Raw genomic sequence first — 10,551 nt, 5'->3', positions numbered from 1 at the left:
AAGTCCATCCCCAAACAATGACGCCCAGTGAGCTTTTGTTTTTTGTCTTTAGCATATTAATAGAGCTGATGATCCTGCGTCACTGGAAACACTCATTCACACATTCACCACAAAAATATGAGTCTAACCTCACAAAGCATGTATTTATTCACAAGGAGCATCTTTTTGTGTAAGCGCTTCACTGTTCTGGCAATATGGTGATCGCTTCTGAATCATAACATAAATACATTTATTAAAGTAGTTTTATGAGCTGCTGATTAATTTAGGCTTTGTTGATCCTGAAAGGTATTACGAAAGTTAAAGCTGAAGTTGACATTTTATGTAAACAGACAAAGTATTAGAATAAATGCAGCAGTAAAAACCTGTACTGTAGTTTAGATAACACACACCGATTATTAAATCTACAGAGGCTTCAAACTTATATTTTCTGACTCTGGGATTTTACACCAGAAGTTTATTGATATTAACATGAAATCAAGATCTTTTTTTTTTCAGCCTGACTTTTGGAAGAACAAAATAATGATTTGATGATATTTGATATATAATAATATTTATATATAATACTGATTTATATTTTTTATAATATTTATTTTTTTGTAGAAATATTTTAAATATTATTTTTAACAACAACAACAATAATAATATTTATTCATGCATGTATATATTTAAGACAGTTTTTGTTGTTATATATATAAAACTAAAACTGAAATAAAAAAATGAATAAAAAGTATATAGACATATTTAAAAAAAAAACCAAAAAAAAATATTTAAAAAAAACACTAAAATGCAAACAGAAAATATAAAAATAACACCCAAAATGATGATAAAATCTATATTTTCCATTATATATAGTGCTATATTACTAAAATAACACTGGACACAAGGGTCTTCAAAACTAAAACCATAAAAAAAAAAAAACATTTTATTTTATTTTATTAAAAAGCTAGTGACCAAGGCAACATTTATTAGTTTAACTTCAAAAAAAAAAACTAAAACTGAAATAAAAATGAATAAAAAACTATATAGACATATTATAAAAACGACAAATAAAACTACTAAAATGTGTGTAAACAGAATAACCAAAAAATAATTATCAAAAATAGAAACAAAATAAGAACTAATTCAAAAAAAAACGATAATTTAAAAACTAAATATTATCGTTAATATATAAAACATTATGATACTAAAATAAGTGCGGGGCAGGGGTTTCCAAAACCATTAAAAACATTTCCACCTTTTACTTAAAATACACCACAGTAACCTAAAATAAAAATTAAGTATTTAGAAAAAAGCTAGGTGCCAAGGCAACATTTTATTTTCATTTAGTTGAAGTACTTGACTAAAACTGAAATAAAAATTAATATTATATATTGTTTTGAATACTGAACTGTATATTAAGGTGTAGCTCACATTAAAAGATTGGTTATTTATATTCCACCATTAGTGTGTTTTTGCCGTTTCAGTTTCATCAAAGTCCATGCAAATAAACTTCCATTATATTCTTCAGAGTAAACTCTGCTGATAAAGTGTGTGACAGAACTATAAATCAAGTGCAAATGCAGTCTGATATGGAATCGGTTGCATTTATTGAAGCTATAATAACCACATACAAACAAATGATAACATGATGCCTTTTCATAAATGCTACTTTTGCACTTTAAAAGAAAAATCACAAAACAATGTGGTGTTACAAAAAGTATGTATATACACAAAAAAAAGTATTTACAAACACAGGAAAGACATCTACAACAAATAATGATAGAATATTAATTAAAACTATATATAACATATGATAATGATACTAAAATAACACTGGGCACTGCGGGTTTTTCAAAGCTAAACCCCCATTAAAATATATATATAGTTTTCTTTTTCCATTTACTTAAAATAAAATGCAACTCAAATAATGAAAATATATATAATTTATTAAAAAAAAGTTTTTTTCAATATTTAAAAATAAAAAAGCTTAGGGTTGCAACATTGCTCCATTTTTATTTAGTGTAATTCAAGTACTAAAAAGAAAATAAAAACTAGAATGGGGAAAATAATTAAAAAATTTGTGTAAAATAAAGGCATCTAAAAAAAAAACAGTGATAATGGCAAAAAAAAAATACAAGCAAAATTATTAATATATATATATATCTTATATATATATATATATATATATATAATATATATATATATATAGATATAAGTACATAATAAAAGACTACATTTATACTGTAAAAATGTTTAAAATATAATTCAGAAAAATATTTAGTTTCAAATTTATTTAATTTTAGTTAGTTTTTTTTTATTAATAAAATAAATCAACTTTTATTTATTTACTTTCACCATTTTTGACAGTTTTTCTCTGAAACTTTTCCACCAGAGGCCAATGTAAATCCCTCTTTTACTAGTGCATGTGAATATAAAGGAAGAACAGCGTGATCCTCCATGCAGCGTGTCTCCTGATCTCACACTAACACAGTGGGAGGCTGGTCCTCTTCCACTAACGGCTGGAAGCTGGGTTCAGGAGGAGGAACGGTTTGGATGCTGAGACCCGATCTGGACTTCAGAGGCAACTGCAAACAGGTTCAGCCTCCGTTCTCCTTTATGCTCCAGCCAGGTGACTGAATCAAACAGGTGATGTTAGCATACAGTTCAACACTCGTACCTTCACACCGGTCCATTTCTCAGGCTTCTGTTCGTTTCTACTTTCTTTGGCTCTGGCAGTAGGTGGCGCAGTCCAGACCTCAAATATTTGGGCTCCTGCAGCTCAGAAGCTTTATTCTCATCAAAAATCACCAGTCGACTGTTCTGTTTAGGGGCCCCCCAACGGCTGTTTTAAACTGGAGCCCCGAGCATCTGTGGCACAAGGTAAGGTAAGGTAAGAGTTCCTGCTCACATTTACGACCGAGGGCCTTACACTCTGTTGATGGAACCATGGCTTTTTTTCTTCCCTTTGGCTTTGAGCTCAGACAGTAGTGAGGATCGCTGAGGTTCTCCATCTGCATCATCATCATCATCTGAGTTGATCTGTGTTGATCAGCTCGCGCCTGCAGAGCTCTGGAGAGCCGACACATTTTCATTATTTCAAACACTGAAGACTGCATCAAAGAGAATAAATGTAGGGCTTTACGATTTGAGGAATGTATTTGGAATGTCCTTTAAAGCCTGACATATGAAATGATAAGGCCTTTAGACGACTAAAAGGCTTGCATGTTTTGTCATATTTGGTTGGTTTTTATGGACCGCATACAGTGAAGGGAAAAACAGCTCTGTTTTATTCAGAGACTCAAACTGAGCGAAAAACATACAATTTGACTGCAGAGTTTGGCTGATGTTATTTTTTTTAATATGATGAAATTCTGCTCGTTGCTGATGCAACATCAACAGAGTGATCTTATATAACGCAGTTACTGACATAAAATCGCCCTATAAATATGAAGGTCTTGTGCTCTATATCTGCTTATTTTTTTCCCAGTAATGTGATCTCAGTGGTACCCCCCCCCCCCTGTAGATGAAGGATGTAAATGATCCGGAACATTATTAATGCAGATACGTGATTGCGAGATGCAAGATAATTTAATGTCTCCTCACGAAGATGTGAGATGTTTCTGGAGGTTTGTGAAGATCATTCCTCCGCTGATGGTAACAGTTGACAGTAAAGCCCCTTCCTGGAAAAAACGCTCCTCCAAATCATCCTGCATGAGACTCAAGGAAGTCATCCCCCCCCCCCCCCCACCCCCCCCCCCCCCCCCCCCCCCCCCCCCCCCCCCCCACCCCCCTCCGAACACTATCTCGAGGACTGCCGGCTCACCCCCTGCGTCCACACCCACACTCCACTCACAAACTCGCACTACCATTGTATGCCTGATTCTTCCGCTGCCTCTGTTTTTGTACGCCTGTGAGCGTCGTATGGATATTCCGTCAGTGATGCTGAAGACGTTGATAACCCGCCTCCTTTCAAAGCAAGACACACTGGAGAGCCCTATTAGCTCTCCCCTCTCCAACCTTTAGTGGATATTTCTGCTTTGTCATTTTATGCTAACCATGCGTCCCCCAAAATATAATCTAGAATTTAATATGACTTCATATTAGCCCCTAAGTGTCAACATCTGTACATCATTAATCCCATACCCTGCACCCAAACCTCTAGAGGATCGTCCCTTCGTACTGCCGCATGCTCAAGACCTCAAACGCTCTAATAAAGACAGATTATATTAAAAGAACATGCCCCATCACACTCTTGCCCATGCATCTAGAACAACAACAGCAAATATTATTTGAATTGGTTGCCATAAATTCACCATACACTCATCCTCGCTGCTACTACTGCCCAAGATTGTGAGGCATCAGTGTGCATTTGTAATCTCGCATTTACTAACCAAAAAAAAATAATTATATTATTGCTACATTAAAACAGCCTGCTATTCCTATGTGAATTATCTGTGGTGACAAACGGTAATTCTATTCACTGTGATCTGCAGAACTGTATTTTCATGCCACATTACTCCAGAATCTCGAGACTGTCACATCTTCAGAAATCGAGTCTATATGATGAGTTTATTATCAATGTAGGAATTTTTTGAGAACTTATCGATACTCTTTCGAGAATCTTTAATGATGTTGTAAGTTAAAAAAGAACAGCACATGACTCATGAGTAATGCATATAGACTTCATTATCCCTTTTGGACGCAATTTGCTACATCCATAGCTGCAATTAAAAAAAAAAAAAAAATTGAACAATAAACGAATCCCAAACTGCAATTTTGTGGTAATAGTTGTTAAATATTTATTTTGAATAACACAGTTACTTTAATTTTATTCATCAATCCTAATATCACGGGGTCCAAGTAATAAAAATATTAAAAGCAGCTTGTTATTTCTGGCACGTGATAATAAATCATCATATTGAAACGATTTCTGAAAGGACTAATGTGTACTGAAAACTACGTATGTTGCTGGCTCGAAAAGAACACGAAATAAACTATAATCATCGGCCAAAATATTAAGCATAATTTTTTAATTAAAGTAATGTTTGGCTGACCAGGCAACCGCCGCGCTGACGCTCTCAAAAAATAATAACGAGCTGACCAGTAATTTTTTTTAATATATATCAGTTTTTTAAATGTTTATAATGCGATATTGTTTTGACACGTTAAATAAATTTTGGCAAACGTAACATCAACCGTCATGTTGCATTCTGGGAAATGAGTTTTCCGGTACGTTTCAACTTAACAATACTGATCGTTCTATTCGACATTGATAGATAAGATCAATTTAGGTAATACTGTATTGTTAATAAACCTTTACACTATTTTGCATGTACTGATCCTTTCAAACACTATAGTTGTTATTGGCGTGCGAGGGAAAACTACATTCCCAATACACCCCAGTCCTCAGGGGCTCCTGTGTTCACAGCGCTGATTCAAGAGAGGCGTCAGTGACAGAGTGCGTCTGAAACGTAACACACACTAAATGTGTGTGTGTTTAATTACAATCTTGAGCGTTTAAAGTCTCACACTGGCAGCGTGTTCGCCTGAAGGATCTCAGAATGGATAATCGCTGTTTACGGCTGGCGTCAAAGTTCACTCTCTTTCAGAAAAGAGGTTAGAGGATGTAAACACAGCTCGTTTGATTTCACCCCTGCGTTACTTGCGTGACTTGGGTTTGTGTTTGCAGTTGGGTTGTAGAAACTGTGGCCATTCTTTCTGCTCTGGTGCCTGACATTTTAAAGCTGTGGTGCCAAATATGGAAACATCAGCAGAAAGTGTGCAAACAGTGTTATGGAAACCTAACCAGGTCTGGAAGCCAAACAAAGTTCATATTCAGACTAAACACTTGTGGTATATTTACTAATGCACATCTGACCGGTCTCTTTTCTTTACAGTTCGGGGATCCAGCTGATGTGGCAGATGGTCCCCACCTGAAAAATACAAAAAATAAGAATCTGTGAGCCCTCACGTGTGAAATCAGCTGTGTTCCAGTGTTATAAAAACAGATCTGTGTCCCTCTTACAGGCGAGTCGCTGCCTCTCGAAGCCAAACAAGTCAGCAGAATCATCCTTCAAGACCTACAGGAGGAAAGAGCCGCACTGTGAGTCTGATTCCAACCAAGGACTCAGTAAAGAGGACCAGATCATCGCAGAACGACCTCAACAAGCTGAGAGAGGAAACAGCCAAGTGAGATCCCCCAAAATCTGCCTTCTAGGACCGCTTGGTTTGCTTATATCGCATTATAATGTAAACTTTATTATCACCCAGCTCTAATCTGCCAAATGCAACTATAATGCATGAAGATATTAAGATATTATAAACATTAACGTCATGATTTTTAGATGCAAATGCAACTAATGCATGAAGATATTAAGATATTATAAACATTAACGTCATGATTTTTAGATGCAAATGCAACTAATGCATGAAGATATTAAGATATTATAAACATTAACGTCATGATTTTTAGATGCAAATGCAACTAATGCATGAAGATATTAAGATATTATAAACATTAGCGTCGTGATTTTTAGATGCAAATGCAAGTAATGCATTAAGATATTCTAAACATTAACGTCATGATGATGATGTGATTATGTTTAAATTGTTTATGTTTAATAAGATTAAAAATAAATAAGTGTATAAAAATGTAAAATATTTATAAACATTTATTGAAAAATTAATTTTGATTAAAATAAATAAACAAAATTTTATTTTAAAAAATTAGACAAAAATAATAATGTAACTTTTCTCAAATAATATTTTATGGATATTTATAATATTAATGTTTTATTTCAGCTTTTAAAACTTTTGGCTAAGCTTAGTTGCCAAGGCAAACATGTCTTAATTTATAATTAAAGTTGATAAAAAATAACTGAAACTGAAATCAAATTAATAAACGGTATTAAATGTAAAAAAAAAAAAAAAAGTATATTAAATACTAATAACTTTATAGACATATTAAAAAAAAAACTAATAAAAATGACTAAACCAATAACTAAAATTAAAATAAAAACAGAAAATATATAAAATAAATAAAATATATATATAATAGTATGCCGCGATATTTAAAAAGCTCTGCAAAACTAGTATAAATAAATTCAGTTAATAATAATTTTATTTAGTGTAGCGCCTTTGAAAGTTGCTTTCTTAAAACAAATAAATAAATAAATAACAGAAGAATAAAACAAACACACCCATGTAAAATTTCTCTTCTGGCGTCCCCTGATCTTATCAGAGTCCATTCCGGCCAGTAGAGAAGGAGCTGAGTCTCTCGTCCGCTGCCTTAAAGGCCCCTGCTTCAGCCCGCGGCTGTCCGGCGAAGACATGGAGGTGAGCCGCCTGGCTGCTCCTTTTTCAGGACGCACGTGACCTGCCTGGCCCCTTACCTGCCTGCACCTAAACACAATCTGGCCACTATACACATGCTCTTGAGAAGAACTTCTCCATGAGTGACACAACAGCATGCTTTCTGTGGATGTCTGGATGTGTGCAGGTTCCCATCAGTCACCGACAGCAGAACTCAGACCGAAAGCAGGCCAAATGATCTGATCTCCCAGATTATTTACGAAGAGGCTGTTATCCACGACCAGCAGCCGCCTTCTGTATGGGTACCGCTTTCTAATTGCCTAATTTATTCCCTCAGTAATGAATTTTAATATCCCGATTTAGTTTTTATGATGAATAATGTATTGCAGTTTCATAGTATACGTTTGAAATTGATTGGGGCACAGGATTTCTCGGTTTTTATTAAATAAATGAAAATATTGTTTTGCTTTTTACCTTTCCAAACCATTAAGAAACAGATTTTTCTGGGCCCTTAAGCAAATATAAAATTAAACTTTGGTTGGTTTTTTTTTCCCTTTTTAACAGAGTTAAAGCATTATTAATTTTAAATTTATTTTTCATTTTATTTTATTAATTTTATTATTTTATTTATTTTAAGGCTGTGAGGTTTTTTTTCTTTTTTTCCAACCATACATTTTTTTTAAATTTTTAAATTTTATTTTATTCTTATATTTTTATTTTATTTTATTTTATTTTATTTTATTTTATTTTATTTTATTTTTGCCATGAAAATAGTCTTTGATGCTGATATGGCATTGAATAAATATGTATTATACTACACTTTTATTTTGTTTTATTTTTCATTTTATTCAAATTTATTTATTTTTTAATTTTATTTTAGTCTATTCTGTTCTGTTCTATTCTTTCTATCTATATTTTGAAGGTTTTATAATGGGCTTTGTTTTACATCCCCTTATATAGCATTTTATGGTAACACTTTACAATAAGGTTAAAGTGTAAACATTAGTTAACATGAACTAACAATCAGAGCATTTATTTATCTCAGTTATATTAATTTCAGCATATTAAAATACATTATTAAAACTCAAAGTTGTGTCTATTAATATTATTATGGACCAGAGCTAACATAAAAATAACAATGAAGTTGTATTTTATTAATTTAAAGTTAAAAAAGATTAATAAATACTGTAGTGAATGTATTGCACATTGTCAGTTAATGTTAGTTAAGCTTAATGAACATTAACTAATGGGCCTTATTGTAAAGTATTACCTGTTTTATTCCTAAAAACATGGTGAAAATATATTTTTTCTCTGTTGAATAAAATAAATTTTAATAAAATAACAAAAAATTAGACTAAATAAATTACATTGGATTAAAATAAATGAAAATAAAAAAATAGATTAAATAAACAAATAAATAATACTTCTAACAGGACGGTACTATAATGAGTAGAAAAAATATAATAATGTCATTAAGAAACCAAATATTTTATTTTGGGAGTTTTATAATATTAATTTTTAATGTTGTTAATCAGCTACAGTTTTTTCCCCTTGTCAGTGTTATCTTAATAAAATTATTATCTTAAATTTCAGGGTTATAATAGTTAACTAAAAACTTTTCCCTTGAAATAAAATATACTTTATCTGAAATAAAATAAAATAGAAACATAAACTTTATTTTAGGGCTTTGTTCATATATCATTGACCTTATATAACATTTTATTTAAAAAAAAAAAAAAAATTAATTTTTTTTAGATAAAAGAAAATCAAAAGTCCCCTCCTTTTTAGAATTTGGACCTGCTTGATCTGGAAAGGTATGCAAAATTAGTGCAATTGAATTAGATAATGCTGCATTTGCATTTTTTGCATAACATTTCAGAAAACTTAATGTACTGTGATTAGTCAGCTGTGTGGATATTTCTCAGTAGTATCTCGTTTGTGCCACACTCAGATGGACCGTTAAATGATCTTAATAAACAAGAGGGCGGGGGTGTGAATGAGAACGTGGATGACGGCGAGCTGTCAATCAAAAGCTGGAGGCGGAGAAGAGCCGGTGTGGGGGGAGGCATGCAGGAGCTGAAGAAAGACAACAAAACCAGCAGCAGATGCTGGAGATGGCCCAAGAGACTGGCTTTCCTGCAGGGACGGATCCTGAGCAGGGTGCGTTCCACATCCACACACACACAAATATAATGATGATCTTGAAACAGAAGTTGTGGGCTGACTTTACATTGATTTCTGAGCGAAGTGATGCATTGAACAAGAAAAAATTTAGCATTTGGATTTTATCTGCCAGCTGTTTTCATATCACAAAAATGGGAAGTTATGAAATCTTATTAATGTTTCCATCAAAAGAAAAATAATGTGCCCTGGAGCACAAAAGCATCTTAAGTCTCTGGGGATATTTGTAGCAATAGCCAAAAATACATTGTATGGGTCAAAATTATGATTTTTTCTTTTATGCCAAAAATCATTAGATATTAAGTAAAATCTGTTCCATGAAGATATTTGTAAATTTCCTCCCTAAATATATCAAAACTTAATTTTTGATTAGTAATATGCATTGCTAAGAACTTCATTTGAACAATTTTTAAAGATGATTTTTTCAATATTTAGATTTTTTTGCACCCTCAGATTTCCGTTTTTTCAAATAGTTGTATCTCAGACAAATATTGTCTGATCATAACAAACCATACATCAATTGAAAGATTATTATTATTTCGCTTTCAGATGATGCATAAATCTCAATTTCGAAAAATTGACCCTTATGACTGGTTTTGTGGTCCATGGTTACAAATATGGTAATACTTTACAATAAGGTTCATTAGTTAACTATTTTTTAGTTAACATGAACTAAAAAGAACAATACTTCTAATCATTTTTTAAACTTTTAAATTTTAATTTAATATTACTTTTAATACTTCTAATACATTTATTAATGCAGTATTAAAATCAAAAGTTGTGCTTGTTAATATTAGTGAACTACTGTATTTTCATTAACTAACATTAAAAAAGATTAAGAAATACAGTAATAAATGTATTGTTCATGTTGGTTAGTACATTAACTAAGGGAACCTTATTGTAAAGATTTTACTAGAAATATGAAGAAAAAAAATTATAATGCTGGATGAACATCACAGTAAGACCTACCATAAAAATTTTATATATATAAAGGGTCAGTTTTTATTTTATGCTAATTTTTAAAAACATGTTCTTGGTCTTACTGTGTACGTTCATTAGTGCATGTTAAGAACTTCCTCT

This window comes from Cyprinus carpio, chromosome A17, assembly GCF_018340385.1.
Source record: "Cyprinus carpio isolate SPL01 chromosome A17, ASM1834038v1, whole genome shotgun sequence".
Lineage (NCBI taxonomy): Eukaryota > Metazoa > Chordata > Actinopteri > Cypriniformes > Cyprinidae > Cyprinus > Cyprinus carpio.
This window is presented reverse-complemented; position numbering follows the sequence as displayed.